We start from the raw sequence: 15373 nt of genomic DNA on the forward strand, positions 1-15373 counted from the left end.
TATTAAAATTATTTTCTGTGGAGACAAAGATAATTCAGTCATCAGTAGGTTTAATTGAAAAAACAATGTAATTCTAATTAATAGCTTTAAAAAGTTTTTTTCAGCTTTATAAAATTTGTCATAATAATGTGAAAATTTAGCACTATAGTCAAATTAGATTAAAAAATCTATCATGTTTTTCTTTTTTTTTAATGTGCTATAAATTTGAACAAATTTTCTACAAACTAGATTCTGGCTCCATAAATTGCAAATTTTGTTTCTCCATCATTATTACCATACTTCCAGAATAGGTGCCATAGAACAACTCCTATCACAGGATGACTTCTGTCCCTGTACCATTGTGTTTCAACCCTGAAGGCTTTTCCTACACAGACTACTATCAGTAATTAGGTTATGCATGGAAGCAGTCATACACCACATAAATATATTTCACCAAACCCAAATCAAATGCATTTCCAACTTGACCTTCAAACAGCTAAGTTCCCAAAACACCTTTATTAATTCTAGATATCATGGAGGGGAAGTAGGTCTGAGTAGAAAAAGAAAACAGTAAAATGATGACAATTAGAATATCTTCCTTTAAAAAAAATCTTAGGAGTGTCACCTTCTAGGCCCTTGAGTTTCATACAAGTGTGTGGCTACGAAGCTTATGCCTCATTAACTCTATAGTAAGTCTCTGCATACAAATCATCAAAATGGGATGGTTAGGGAAGATAGGTAGGCAGATAGATAGGTGTTAATATAGGAATCGTGATGTAGATAGATAAGGATATATAGTAATCTTTGGCTGCAAGTCAAACTAACCAAATCAACAGAGAAATATTAGAAAAAGATGGTCATTTACAATCATGATGAGCTAGATACTAAAAAATACTATGTACACTATATAATATAGTAATTACTCATAAAATCAGAAAAACATTTCATTCTTTATAATATATATTGCATATATGTGATTATAACATTAATGGATTTTTATGCCAAAACATGTTGAAAATATAGAAAGAAAAAGGAAGTAAATAAAAATCACCAATAATTATATAGCACAGGTAATTATAGTTTACATAATGATATATCTATATTTAAATTTGTATATGTACTTTCTTGCACACACTCCTGTGGTCATGTTATATATATACTGTAGTACTCTTATTTTTTTTGCTTGAAGCTTCATTGTGATCCTTTTCCAAAGCCACTCTTTTTAAAAGAAAAAAGAATTCTAATGAGTGCATAGTGTCCAACCTCATAGATGTGCCATGATCTGTTTAGACATTTAAATGGTTTCCAATTTTTCAAAATATTCAAAATCATGTTGATCATTTATTCAGTTAAAATGTGCTAGAACTACTGTGAGCTAGGTACTCTTCTAGATACTGAAATTTGTGTGCATAGAATTTTGCCCACATTTTGAATATTTTTATAGATAAATTAGTAGAAATAAAATTATGGGCCAAAGATCATGCGGAAATCTTAGGGGCTTGATACCCCTCCAGAAATGTAATAGCTGATGCTTTCATGGTGATGCATAAGCAACTCCCTTTCTTTGACAATTTTATAAAGTAAAAATACCATTTATATTAATACTCATTTGTTGTGCGGGAGATAGTAATAAAGATAAAGATTAGAAAAGAATAGAATGAAAGTTGGAAAAATGGGATTTTGTGGAGGATTTTACTTCAGGCCAGTCTTTTTGTTTCTTTAAATATTTATTTACTTTTGAAAGAGAGAGAGAGACAGAGGATAAGTGGGGGAGGGGTAGAGAGAGAGGGACCACAGAATCTGAATTAGGCTCCAGGCTCTGAGCTGTCAGCACAGAGCCTGTCCTGGGCCTTGAAAATATGAACTGTGAGATCATGGCCTGAGCCGAAGTCAGATGCTTAACTGACTAAGCCACCCAGGTGCCCCTGGGTGGGCATAGTTTTATTTGCTTAACCAAAAGTATCAGTGCTTTTCTTGAGTTACTTTTGTTTCTTTAATTTTCTTAGATTTTTTATCACTGTTTTGTTTAACTGCAGTATAGTTGATGCAAAATGTTACATTAGTTTTAGGTGGAAGACAGTGATTCAACAAGTCTGTATGCTATGCAACGCTCAACACAAGTATAGCTACCATTTGTCACCATGCAAGACACTATTACAATGTCATTGACTATATTCCGTATGCTGTACCTTTTATCCCTGTGACTTAATCATTCCATAACTGAAAGCCTATATCTCCCACTCCTCTTCACCCCTTTTTCCTATTCCCCTACCCCTATAGTTATATCCCCTTCTCATTACATTTCTCCCAGCATGAAGTGTGCCGTTAATAATCGTGTATAATCCTAATATTATTTGGAAGGAATTTTTGAGTTCAGAAAGTTTCTCCTTTATCTACTTCTCCAAGGTGTTTCTAGGTTCTACCCCAGAGTATAGTTCAATAGTTAAAAATAGAAACACTTCCAAATGAGATAAAAGATGAAAGTAACTTGGTGCTTAAAAACACAAAGGCACGTTTGTCATTAAATCAAATTGGATTCGAAGACTACACCTTCTTTCCTCATTTTTTTTTCCTCTCAGTATTGGGAGAGGAACTTGGGAAGCAACACATAGGGAATAAAGGTTATATGAAAGCCTCTTCTTTAGGGAAGGCTTGAAAGAAACTTTCCTTGACGTTTTTCTCTCCCTCGTCCAGTATTTTGAGTTACTCCAAGGGCTCTAAACTGGGATCAAGGCCTAGGGATTCATTCGTGGCTATGATCATGTTTGTCAGATGTCTCTGTCTTATGTTACTCACTTCAAAGAACTAGGGCATGAATTTGTTTATTCACAGTATTGCTTTAAAATAATTTTTTTGTACATTGATTTAAGCTGCCAACCTCTCAAAAGACCACTAGAGAAACCTGATTAAACAAAGCCACACCTGTAGATGTACTGTGGTAAGGGAGAATACAACTTTCCCAGAATTTTACTATTGAGATCTCAAAATTGGAAATTACGAAAGGGTATTTAAGGGATTTGGGACCTGGGATGAATCACTTTAAGATGGATCTGACAAGAAGGGGAACTAGTCTTGATACTAGACAACATGACATATGACACAATAGCTTTGGATTAGTGGACAAAGCAAAGTGAGAGTGTTGAAGTCAGTCTTGATGAGTAAGCTGTGTCTGGTCAGTTCACAGTCTTCATTTCCAGAACAGTTACTGCAGCTAGGTTAATTTTTGCTCAGTTTCAATATTGTTTAACACAGGTATGGGGAATTAGGCTGGTTTAAGTTCACATTGGTCAATGTTTAAAATGTCCCACCGACTTTCTTTCCATTACTGTCATCTCTTTTCCCTACCAACTTCTAATTTTACTTCACTCTCAAGATTTTTTCAACTCCTCTTTATCTTCACAACCATTTTTATCCTTTTCCTTCAGAAACACAGAAACAATTTAGGACAGAAAGAACTCTTATGACTGAGGGGACTATATTTCATCTCAGGAAGACTTAATAGGCTTACAAATTGTAAAAATCATTAACTTTCCCTCTGACTATACTTGTTACTCTTTTAGTCTTTTCCCACATCCTTTTCCCCTCCTTCCCTGCCTGTGATATTCTTTACATGTGAATTCCACTGCACTCAACTCCACCTGCCCCAAACCACCCACAAAGTAAATGAATGGAAATCAGGCAAGAAGGGAGAGTAGAACATAGATTGAAAATAGAGCCATGAATAGTAAGCACTCCTGGAAGCTTTTTTAAAGAATGTGTTTTTTCTTGATGGATTCCCGTTTCCCAGTTTTCTATCTTGGTTTTTCTTGCATATGATATATGAAAGTAATTAGGAAGGCTTTCTTGTTATATAAGGAGAAGAAAGAGCCAAAATACAAACTAATCCCTAAAAGAGCAGCACAGAGATTATACTGAAACAGATTGCAATATCATTGTCATGGTGTTATTTATACATTTTCTAGGAAGGTGTGGATGGGGAGCAGGAAAGCAGAAAGCTATTGCTTTATCCTTGTTTCTTATATCCTCCTCCTCACTTTCATTTTTAAAAATTTGGAAACTTTCAAGTCTATTGAAAAATTGAAAGAATGAGGTGATGGGCACCTATATGGCCCTCACTTATATTCAACAATGTAAATATTTTTGTAGTATACCTAACCCCAGTAGTATTTAACTCCTAATACTTCCACATATATTTCCCAAGAATAATCACATCTTCCTATAGAGCCACAATACCTCTGCCACCATTGTCAATATATTGATGATTGTTGGCATTTGGTATAGAATTAGACTCATTTCTCTATTGCACATGCAAGATATCCCACTAAAAAAGGGTTTGGCTCTTTACACTTAATTTTAAAATATAATGGGAATGTCAAATTTCTTCACTCAAAGAATATTTTGTAATGATCTAATCTCTGGAAATAAGGTTTGATAATATTTTCCAGGTGATTTTAATATACCTGTCTAGTTTTGAAAAGTAAAAGCCATATTTTCCTCTCCAGTCTTTTGTTTTCCAGCTTTATTGAGGTATGATTGACAAATAAAATATATCTACTTAAGGCATACAACATGAGGATTCATTATACATATACACTGTGAAATAATTACCACAATCAAGCTAAAAACATGGGATGATATCAAACTGAAAAAAAAATTCTGTATAGCAAAGGAAACAACACAATGCAAAAGCAGCCAATGAAATGGAAGAAAATGTTTGCAATGAATTATTTTTCTATTGTAATTTTTAAGTGGCTCCAAGGCTCAAAGCATCCTGGGCAAAGCTCAGGGATCACCAGTGGCATGACTGCACATAGAAAAGAAGTTGAAAGATCCCTAGAGGATGCTAACAGTAAGAAGTTGAGAAGACGGAAGTAACCTACCAAGGCTACTGAATAGGAAATGTTAGAGAAGTATAGGGACACCAAGAAATAATCACTTCACAGGAGGCAATAAAGGGAGGCAATAATAAAATTATAAGGGAGTGAGTGAAAAGCAGTATCAAATTGTTGAGAAGTCAAATAAAATGAGGGGTGAGAATTGACTTTGGCATATTGGAGTTTTTAGTGACCTTGATATGCAAGATTATATGTGAATGGTGGGAGTCAAAGCTAGAATGGCTTTAGTTTCAAAGGAAATAACAGGGAAGGAACTAGAGACCAAATATGTGGGTAACTCTTGAGATGTAGTTAGGTGGGAGAAACTATAGCATATTTACATGCTAATGGGTATGATTAGGAGAAAAGGAAAATTGAGGATATAAGGGAGATGAGTCAGTTACTGTAGGAATTTCCTTGACTACATTAGAAGACTTGGATCTTATACACATTGGACATAAGATAATTCTTACGTCTACTTTTTTTTTTTTTCCAAGTAATTGGTACTATAGTCTGGGTGTATTTTCAAATTTACCTTCCTAGTCATGAATTTAATTTTCTGAAATGGAAAAGTGCATTTTAATTAGTTTATCCATAAAAACAGGAAAGAAGCAGAGTATATGGATTCCTCTTACTTCTTATATATTCTCATTAGATTGAAAACAAAGTCAGTGGTAGAGGGTGAGCATTAGGAGACGGTATAAAAGATTTGTGAGAGGAAAAGATACAAACTCCTCTTTTAAGAAGGTGAATAGATGAATTGGATAAATAAAGCAGGAGAGGAATAGACATGTGCTATGGTTTGGGACTGGACGGCATTTTTATCTATGACCTGTCTCCACAAAAGAGTAACACTCTGTATTATGAATGCAGAAACTGTGGCAATATGAGAAAATGGATGAGAAGAATTTTGTTCTTGCAGAGAGGAGTGGGGTTGGGATGATCTAAGGGGAAATAGGCATGCTTAACATTCCCATTCTCCTCTGTGATCTTGGAGAAATAATGTTTCACCAGAAATACAGGATATAAGTTTTGTGAGATACTGAAAAGAGAAGAACTAGAGATATGTGTTGGAGAATGTCAGTTGGACCTTAGTTATTATCAGCCCTTGGGTGTTGTGTTTGGAGATGAACTCTCTTGTTATGGTCCTTAGGTTTTCTGTGTGTACTTCCAGCTCTCTGTGGTTGAATCTAGAATCTTTGCAGCTGGGGATTGGATCTTCCCCTCCTTTTAAGGTCTTAATAGGACTTAAAGACTTGCTAATTTTGTGATTAAAGGTGTATAATGCAATAATAAGATTGCTATAACTTCAACATAAATTTGAGATCAAATTAATATAAAAAAACAACAGTAGAAGCTCTGTGATCATGCAAACTATTCAGCATATATGATATTTCTCCTGAGTTTCATATATTTTCCCAGATGAGTTTGATACTCTTCCCATTTTGTCCTGCTAAGTGAAAGTTCCCATCCTATAATCTGTCCAACTGCCTGTATATCAATATGGTTCAGAATGGTATCTTGCATATTTGAAAATCAAAAATTGAGTAATGAGCTGATTTTGAGACTGAAATGTGTGTAAGGTTAACAAATTTGGCCAATAGTGACCTTAACCTCCTAGAAATGGATATGATAGTCTTGGCCCAAAGCAGAGCTGACCCAAAGATAGTTCTTTTAAAAATTATACTAAGAATTCTTTTCTACAGAAACCTCTATTAATTAACCTACATTATTAGGGTAGATTTCGTTGTGCTAATAGACTTTGCCATTTCAGTGACTTTACACAATAGAAAGTGGTCTCTTGCTTACTCTCTGGTCCTGTGAGGAAGTTCAAGTGGGTTTTTTCTATGTCAGATGATCATTCAAGGACCCATATATTTTTCCATAGTGTGTTTCTGTTACTGTTAGGGCCTTATAATCATGAATATCTCACTGCAAGAAATGGGAAGAGCCCAGAGGAGCCCTTCAGAGGCTCTATGTGCCAGGCACATTACAGTCACTTTTAATCATAATCTGATTATGGCAAGAACTTAGGAACATGGTTTTAACATGGAAAACAACTCAGTAGTATTTAGGAAAAAGAAGATGATGATTTTTGTGAACTGTTTAAAGTCTCTGACATAACAATGAATGAGATAGTGACTATGTGAAAAGGACATTAGTGAGGATTTTGTTTTTGAGAGACTTTCTCAAGAGATTTTACTTTTAAGATATAAATTTTGGGGGTGCCTGGTGGCTCAGTTGGTTAAGTGTCTGACTTCAGCTCAGGTCATGATCTCACAGGTGGTGGGTTCAAGTCCTGCATCGAGCTCTGTGCTGACAGCTCAGATCCTGGAGTCTGCTTTGGATTCTGTGTCTCCCTCTCTGCCCCTCCCCACTCACACTCTGTCTGTCTCTCTCAAATATAGATAAACATTAAAAAAAATAAAAGTAAAAATTAAATTTTTAAGAAAGGTTTATTATGGCTTTAAGGAGGAAAATGTGGGGTGTGTGAGGGTAGCTTTTGCTGAAAAATTTGTGGTTTGGCTCACTTATATAACTTGGATTTAATGGAAGAGGAGAGAATTTATAGGACTTCAAAAATGAAGACCCAAACTGGTGACAGAGAGGTCTCCAAGTTCTTTTTTTTAATTGAGGTATAGTTGACATTTAACAATAATATTAGTTTCAGATGGACAACATAACTCAGTATTTATATAGGTTGTGAAATGGTGACTACAATAAATCTAGTTAATGTCCATAATCACACAGTTAAAAACTTTCCTCCCCCCCGCCCCCGGTAAGAACTTTTAAGATCTATTCTGTGAAGCAACATACCATACAGTGTTATTTTTCTTTTTGCCCCTTTTCACCATTACTTTTAAAAATTTTTTTTCATTTATTTTTATTATGAAATTATTGTCAAATTGGTTTCCATACAACACCCTGTGCTCATCCCAACAGGTGCCCTCCTCAATGCCCATCACCCACTTTCCCACCCCCATCAACCCTCAGTTTATTCTCAGTATTTTAAGAGTCTCTTATGGTTTGCCTCCCTCCCTCTCTTTTTTTTTTCCTTCCCCTCACCCATGGTCTTCTGTTAAGTTTCTCAGGATCCACATAAGAGTGAAAACATATGGTATCTGTCTTTTTCTCTATGACTTATTTCACTTAGCATAACACTCTCCAGTTCTCTCCACGTTGCTACAAAAGGCCATATTTCATTCGTTCTCATTGCCAAGTAGTATTCCATTGCATATATAAACCACAACTTCTTTATCCATTCATCAGTTGATGGACAGGTATGCTCTCTCCATAATTTAGCTATTGTTGAAAGTGCTACTATAAACATTGAGGTATAAGTGCCCCTATGCATCAGCACTCCTGTATCCCTTGGGTAAATTCCTAGCAGTGCTATTGCTGGGTCATAGGGTAGATCTATTTTTAATTTTTTGACGAACCTGCACACTGTTTTCCAGAGCGGCTGCACCAGTTTGCATTCCCACCAACAGTGCAAGAGGGTTCCCGTTTCTCCACATCCTCGCCAGCATCTATAGTCTCCTGATTTGTTCATTTTAGCCACTCTGACTGGTATGAGGTGGTATCTGAGTGTGGTTTTGATTTGTATTTCCCTGATGAGGAGCGACATTGAGATCTTTTCATGTGTCTGTTGGCCATCCGGATGTCTTCTTTAGAGAAGTGTCTATTCATCTTTTCTGCCCATTTCTTCACTGGATTATTTGCTTTTCAGGTGCGGGGTGGGTGAGCTCTTTATAGATTTTGGATACTAGCTCTTTGTCTGATATGTCATTTGAAATATCTTTTCCCATTCCGTTGGGTGCCTTTTAGTTTTGTTGATTGTTTCCTTTGCAGTGCAGAAGCTATTTATCTTGATGAGGTCCCAATAGTTCATGTTTGCTTTTAATTCCCTTGCCTTGGAGATGTGTCAAGTAAGAAATTGCTGCGGCTGAGGTCAGAGAGGTTTTTCTTGCTTTCCCCTCTAGAGTTTGATGGTTTCCTGTCTCAAATTAAGGTCCGTCATCCATTTTGAGTTTATTTTTGTGAATGGTGTAAGAAAGTGATCTATTTTCATTCTTCTGCATGTTGCTGTCCAGTTTTCCCAGCACCATTTGTTAAAGAGACTGTCTTTTTTCCATTGGATATTCTTTCCTGCTTTGTCAAGGATTAGTTGGCCATACTTTTGTGGGTCCAATTCTGGAGTCTCTATTCTATTCTTTTGGTCTATGTGTCTGTTTTTGTGCCAATACCATGCTGTCTTGACGATTACAGCTTTGTAGTAGAGGCTAAAGTCTGGGGTTGTGATGCCTCCCGCTTTGGTCTTCTTCTTCAAAATTACTTTGGCTCTTCGGGGTCTTTTGTGGTTCCATATGAATTTTAGGATTGCTTGTTCTAGTTTCGAGAAGAATGCTGGTGCAATTTTTATTGGTATTGCATTGAATGTGTAGATAGCTTTGGGTAGTATTGACATTTTAACAATATTTATGCTTTGAATCCATGAGCATGGAATGTTTTTCCATTTCTTTGTATTTTCTTCAATTGCCTTCATAAGCCTTCTATACTTTTTGGCATACAGATGTTTTACATCTTTGATTAGGTTTATTCCTAGGTATTTTATGGTTCTGGGTGCAATTGTGAATGGGATCAGTTTCTTTATTTGTCTTTCTGTTGCTTCATTATTAGTGGATAAGAATGCAACTGATTTCTGGACATTAATTTTGTATCCTGTGGCTTTGCTGAATTCATCTACCAGTTCTAGCAGACTTTTGGTGGAGTCTATCGGGTTTTCCATGTACGGTATCCTGTTATCTGCAAAAAGTGAAAGTTTGACTTCATCTTTGCCAATTTTGATGCCTTTGATTTCCTTTTGTTGTCGAATTGCTGATGCTAGAACTTCCAACACTATGTTAAACAACAGCAGTGAGAGTGGACATCTGTCATGTTCCTGATCTCAGGGGGGGAAGAGCTCAGTTTTTCCCCGTTGAGGATGATGTTAGCTGTGGGCTTTTCATAAATGGCTTTTATTATGTTTAAGTATGTTCCTTCTATCCCAATAATCTTGAGGGTTTTTGTTCAGAAAGGAAGCTGAATTTTGTCAAATGCTTTTTCTGCATCAATTGACAGGATCATATGGTTCTTATCTTTTCTTTTATTACTGTGATGTATCACATCAATTGATTTGAAAATGTTGAACCTGCCCTGCAGCCCAGGAATGAATACCACTTGATCTTGGTGAATAATTCTTTTTATATGCTGTTGAATTCGATTTGCTAGTATCTTGTTGAGAATTTTTGCATCCATATTCATCAGGGATATTGGCCTATAGTTCTCTTTTTTTGCTGGGTCTCTGTCTGCTTTAGGAATCAAAGTAATGCTGCTTCATAGAATGAGTCTGGAAGTTTTCCTATCCTTCCTATTGTTTGGAACAGCTTGAGAAGGATAGGTATTATCTCTGCTTTAAATGTCTGGTAGAATTCCCCAGGGAAGCCATCTGGTCCTGGACTCTTCTTTGTTGGGAGATTTTTGATAACTGATTCAATTTCTTCGCTGCTTATGGGTCTGTTCAAATTTTCTATTTCGTCCTGTTTGAGTTTTGGAAGTGGGTACGTGCTTAGGAATTTGTCCATTTTTTCCGGGTTGTCCGGTTGGCATATATTTTTTCATAGTGTTCCCTGATAATTGCTTGTATTTCTGAGGGATTGGTTGTAATCATTCCATTTTCATCCATGATTTTATCTATTTGGGTCATCTCTCTTTTCTTTTTGAGAAGCCTGGCTAGAGGTTTGTCCAGTTTGTTTCTCAAAAAACCAACTCTGGTTTCATTGATCTGCTCTACAGTTTTTTTAAGATTCTATATTGTTTATTTCTGCTCTGTTCTTTATTATTTCTCTTCTTCTGCTGGGTTTGGGGTATCTTTGCTGTTCTTCTTCTAGTTCCTTTCAGTGTGCTGTTAGATTTTGTATTTGGGATTTTTCTTGTTTCTTGAGATAGGCCTGCATTGCAATGTATGTTCCTCTCAGGACTGCCCTTGCTGCATCCCAAAGCATTTGTAATTTTGTATTTTCGTTTTCATTTGTTTCCATATATCTTTTAATTTCTTCTCTAACTGCCTGGTTGACCCATTCATTCTGTAGTAGGGTGTTCTTTAACCTCCATGCTTTTGGAGGTTTTCCAGACTTTTTCCTGTGGTTGATTTCAAGTTTCACAGCATTGTGGTCTGAAAGTGTGCATGGTATGACCTCCATTCTTGTATACTTATGAAGGGCTGTTTTGTGACCCAGTGTGTGATCTATCTTCGAGAATGTTCCATGTGCACTCAAGAAGAAAGTATATTCTGTTGCTTTGGGATGCAGAGTTCTAAATATATCTGTCAAGTCCATCTGATCCAATGTATCATTCAGGGCCCTTGTTTCCTTATTGATCCTGTGTCTAGATGATCTATCCATTGTTGTAACTGGGGTGTTAAAGTCCCCTGCAATTACCACATTCTTATCAATAAGATTGCTTATGTTTGTGATTGTTTCATGTATTTGGGGTTTCCCGTATTCGGTGCATAGACATTTTAATTGTTAGCTCTTCCTGATGGATAGACCCTGTAATTATACAATGCCCTTCTTCATCTCTTGTTACAGCGTGTAATTTAAAGTCTAGTTGTCTGATATAAGAATGGCTACTCCAGCTTTCTTTTGACTTCCAGTTGCATGACAGACAGTTCTCCATCCCCTCACTTTCAATCTGAAGGTGTCCTCAGGTCTAAAATGAGTCTCTTGTAGACAGCAAATGTGTGGGTCTTGTTTTTTTATCCATTCTGCTACTCTGTGTCTTTTGGTTGGAGCATTTAGTCCTTTACATTCAGTGTTATTGTTGAAAGATATGGGTTTAGAGTCATTGTGATGTCTGTAGGTTTCATGCTTGTAGTGATGTCTCTGGTACTTTGTGGTCCTTGCAACATTTCTCTCACAGAATCCCCCTTAGGATCTCTGTAGGGCTCATTTAGTGGTGATGAATTCCTTCAGTTTTTGTTTGGGAAAACCTTAATCTCTCCTTCTATTCTGAATGACACATTTGCTGGATAAAGGATTCTTGGCTTCATATTTTTCCTGTTCTTCACATTGAAGATTTCCTGCCATTCCTTTCTGGCCTGCCAAGTTTCAGTAGACAGGTCTACTACTACCCTTATGTGTCTACCTTTGTAGTTATGGCCTGTTTATCCCTAGCTGCTTTCAGAATTCCCTCTTTATCCTTGTATTTTTCCAGTTTCACAATGATATGTTATGCAGAAGATTGATTCAAGTTATGTCTGAAGTGAGTTCTCTGTGCCTCTCGGGTTTCAATGCCTTTTTCCTTCCCCAGATCAGGGAAATTCTCAGCTATGATTTGTTCAAGTACACCTTCAGCTGCTTCCTCTCTCTCTTCTTCTTCTGGAACTCCCATGATATGGGTATTGTTCTGTGTGATTGCATCACTTAGTTTTTTATTTCTTCCCTCATACTCCTGGATGTTTTTATCTTTTTCTCAGCTTCCTCTTTTTCCATAATTTTATCTTCTAATTCATGTATCTCTTCTCTGCCTCTTCAGTCTGTGCTATGGCCGCCTCCATTTTATTTTGCACCTCATTTATAGCATTTTTTAGCTCCTCATGACTATTTCTTCATCCCTTGATCTCTGTAGCAGTAGATTCTCTGCTGTCCTCTATGCTTTTTTTCAAGCCCAGCGATTAATTTTATGACTATTATTCTAAATTCTTGTTCTGTTATATTGCTTAAATCGTTTTTGATCAATTCGTTAGCTGTTGCTACTTCCTGGAGTTTCTTTTGAAGAGAATTCTTTCGTTCATTTTTGGTAGTCCTTGCGGTGGCTCCAAACTGCAGGACACTTCCCTTGTGCTGTCCCGAGTAACTTGTGATGGTGGGCGGGGCCCCAGTCAGACCCAATGTCTGCCCCCCAGCCCACTGGTGGGGCCACAGTCAGACTGGTGTGTACCTTATCTTCCCCTCTCCCAGGGGCAGGATTCACTGTGGAGTGGTGTGACCCCTCCAGTGCAAGTGGTCTGCGCTGCTTGCACTGTCAGGCTTGTGGTGTTGCTTCAATAGGATCTGGCATATTAGCCCTGGGGGGATCCACAAGGTGCTTAGGGGCGGGAGGGGCAGGCTGAGCTCCCTTTGCCATGGGTGGTCCCCTGCAGGAGGGGCCCTGCAGCACTGGGAGGGAGGCAGACCCATCCACTGGGAGGGAGGAATGGATCCACAATAGCACAGCATTGGGCGTTTGTGTGGTGCAAGTTCTTTGACAGGAACTGGTTCCCTTTGTAATTTTGACTGGGGGGTGGGAGAGGGAAATGGTGTTGGCCAGTGCCTTTGTTCCCCCACGGAGCTGAACTCTGTCTTCTGGGCTCAACCATTCTCCCTCCCAATGTTCTCTCGCCCTAGTCACAAGAGCAGAGCTGTTGAGTTTTAACTTTCCAGATGTTAAGTCCTGTTGCCTGTCAGAACTCACAGAGTCCGGCCCCTCCGTTTTTGCAAACCAGACTTTGGGGGCTCTGCCTTGCTGGGCGGGCTGCCCCTCCACCTCCCTGGCTCCCTCCTGCCAGTGTAGCACGCACTGCCTCTTTACCCTTCTTACCTTCTTCCGTGGGCCTCTTGTCTAAGCTTGGCTCTGGAGAGTCCATTCTGCTAGTCTTGCAGCAGTTTTCTGGGTTATTTAGGCAGATGTGGGTGGAATCTAAGTGATCAGCAGGACAAAGTGAGTTCAGCATCCTCCTATGCTGCCATCTTCCCAGGTCTCCGGTGTTATTAAATATAGTCACCATGATATGCATTACGTCCCTATGACTTATTTATTAACTGGAAGTTTGTACTTTTGACCCCCCTTTATCCATTTTGCCCACCCCCATGCCATACCAACCCACCAATCTGTTCTCTGTATCTATGAGCTAATTTTGTTTTTTAGATTCCACATGTAAGTGAGATGATGAAGTATTTGTTATTCTCTGATGTATTTCACTTAGCATAATGTGGTCAAGGTCCATCCATGTTGTCAAAGACAGTGAAATTTCCTTCTTTTCATGGCTGAATAATATTCCATTGGATATATACAACATTTTCTTTATTCATTCATCTATCAATGAATATTTAGTTTGTATGCATGTCTTGGCAGTTATAAACAGTGTTGTAATGAACATGGAGGTGCTTACATCTTTTCAAATCAATGCTTTTTCTTCCAATAAATTCCCAAAACTGGAATTGCTAAATCATGTGGTAGTTCTATTTTTAATTTTTTGAAAAACCTCCATACTGTTTTCATAGTTGCTGCACCAATCTACAATCCTGCCATTAGTGCAGTGTTTCCTTTCTCCACATCCTCATCAACATTCGTTTTCTCTTGTCTTTTTGATTCTACCCATCCTAACAGCTGTGAGGTGATATCTCATTCTACTTTCGATTTGCACTTCCCTAATAATTAGTGATGTTGAACATCTTACCATGTGTCTGTCATCTGTATGTTCATTTTGGAAAAATGTCTGCTAAGATCCTCTGCCCATTTTGCGGGGGGAGGGTAGATTTTGCTTTCTTGTGCTATTAAGGTATATGAGTTCTTTATATATTTTGGGTATTAATCCCTTATCATATATATGGTTTGCAAATGTATTCTCTCATTTAATAGTTTGCCTTTTTATTTTGTTGATACTTTTCTTTGCTGTGAAGTATGTTTACATTAATGGGTTCCTCCCTCCCCCCCCCCCCCCCCCCGCCCCGCTTTTGCTGCCTTTGCTTTTGGTGCCAATTCCAAAATACATTACCAACACTGACATCATGGAGCTTATTGCCTATGTTTTCCTCTAGTTTTACAATTTCAGGTCAATTCTTTAATTTATTTTGAGTTAATTTTTGTGTATAAGATAGTGGTCCAGTTTACTTCTCTTGCATGTGGCTATCCGGTTTTTCCAACACCATTTTTTGAAGAGTCTGTCCTTTCCTTGTTTTATGTTCTTGATTCCTCTGTCACAAAGTAATTGACTGTATAGGTGTATGCCTATTTCTGGGCTCTCTGTTCTGTTCCACTAATCTATGTGTCTCTTTTTATGCCAGTACTATACTAGTTATGAAATACAAGTTGGGGAATAGACAGAAATAGAATTGATCAGGACAATGAAGATACAACGAAAGATTTTAAGCAGATCTACTTTTAAAAACATTAATTTGGGGGCTTATGGGTTGTTCAGTCGGTTAAACCTCTGACTCTTGATTTCTGCTGGGCTCATGATCTCATGGTGGGAGAGAGCAAGCCCCTTGTTAGGCTCTGTCTGCACTGACAGTGTGGAGCCTGCTTGGGATGCTCTTTCTCCCTCTCTATCCTTCTCCTTCTTGCATGTTCTCTCTCTCCCTCAAAATAAAAAAAAATTAAAGTTTTTACCAACCTTGGTACATAAGTACTCATTGATGTTTGCTGAATGAGCTATTAAAATGCTAATGAAGTATTATTAGTAACATACACTGTTACTATGTGTATGGTTTTCTACTGTT

At 37.6% G+C, this 15373-nt stretch overlaps 1 long non-coding RNA gene across 3 annotated transcripts in view; it reads left to right on the forward strand.

Annotated features, from left to right (window-relative positions):
• Positions 1 to 15373, forward strand: part of LOC123384158 — a 224279-nt gene that overhangs the window by 177341 nt on the left and 31565 nt on the right. The window lies entirely within an intron of this gene.

The sequence above is a fragment of the Felis catus genome, chromosome A2, assembly GCF_018350175.1.
Source record: "Felis catus isolate Fca126 chromosome A2, F.catus_Fca126_mat1.0, whole genome shotgun sequence".
Classification (NCBI taxonomy): domain Eukaryota; kingdom Metazoa; phylum Chordata; class Mammalia; order Carnivora; family Felidae; genus Felis; species Felis catus.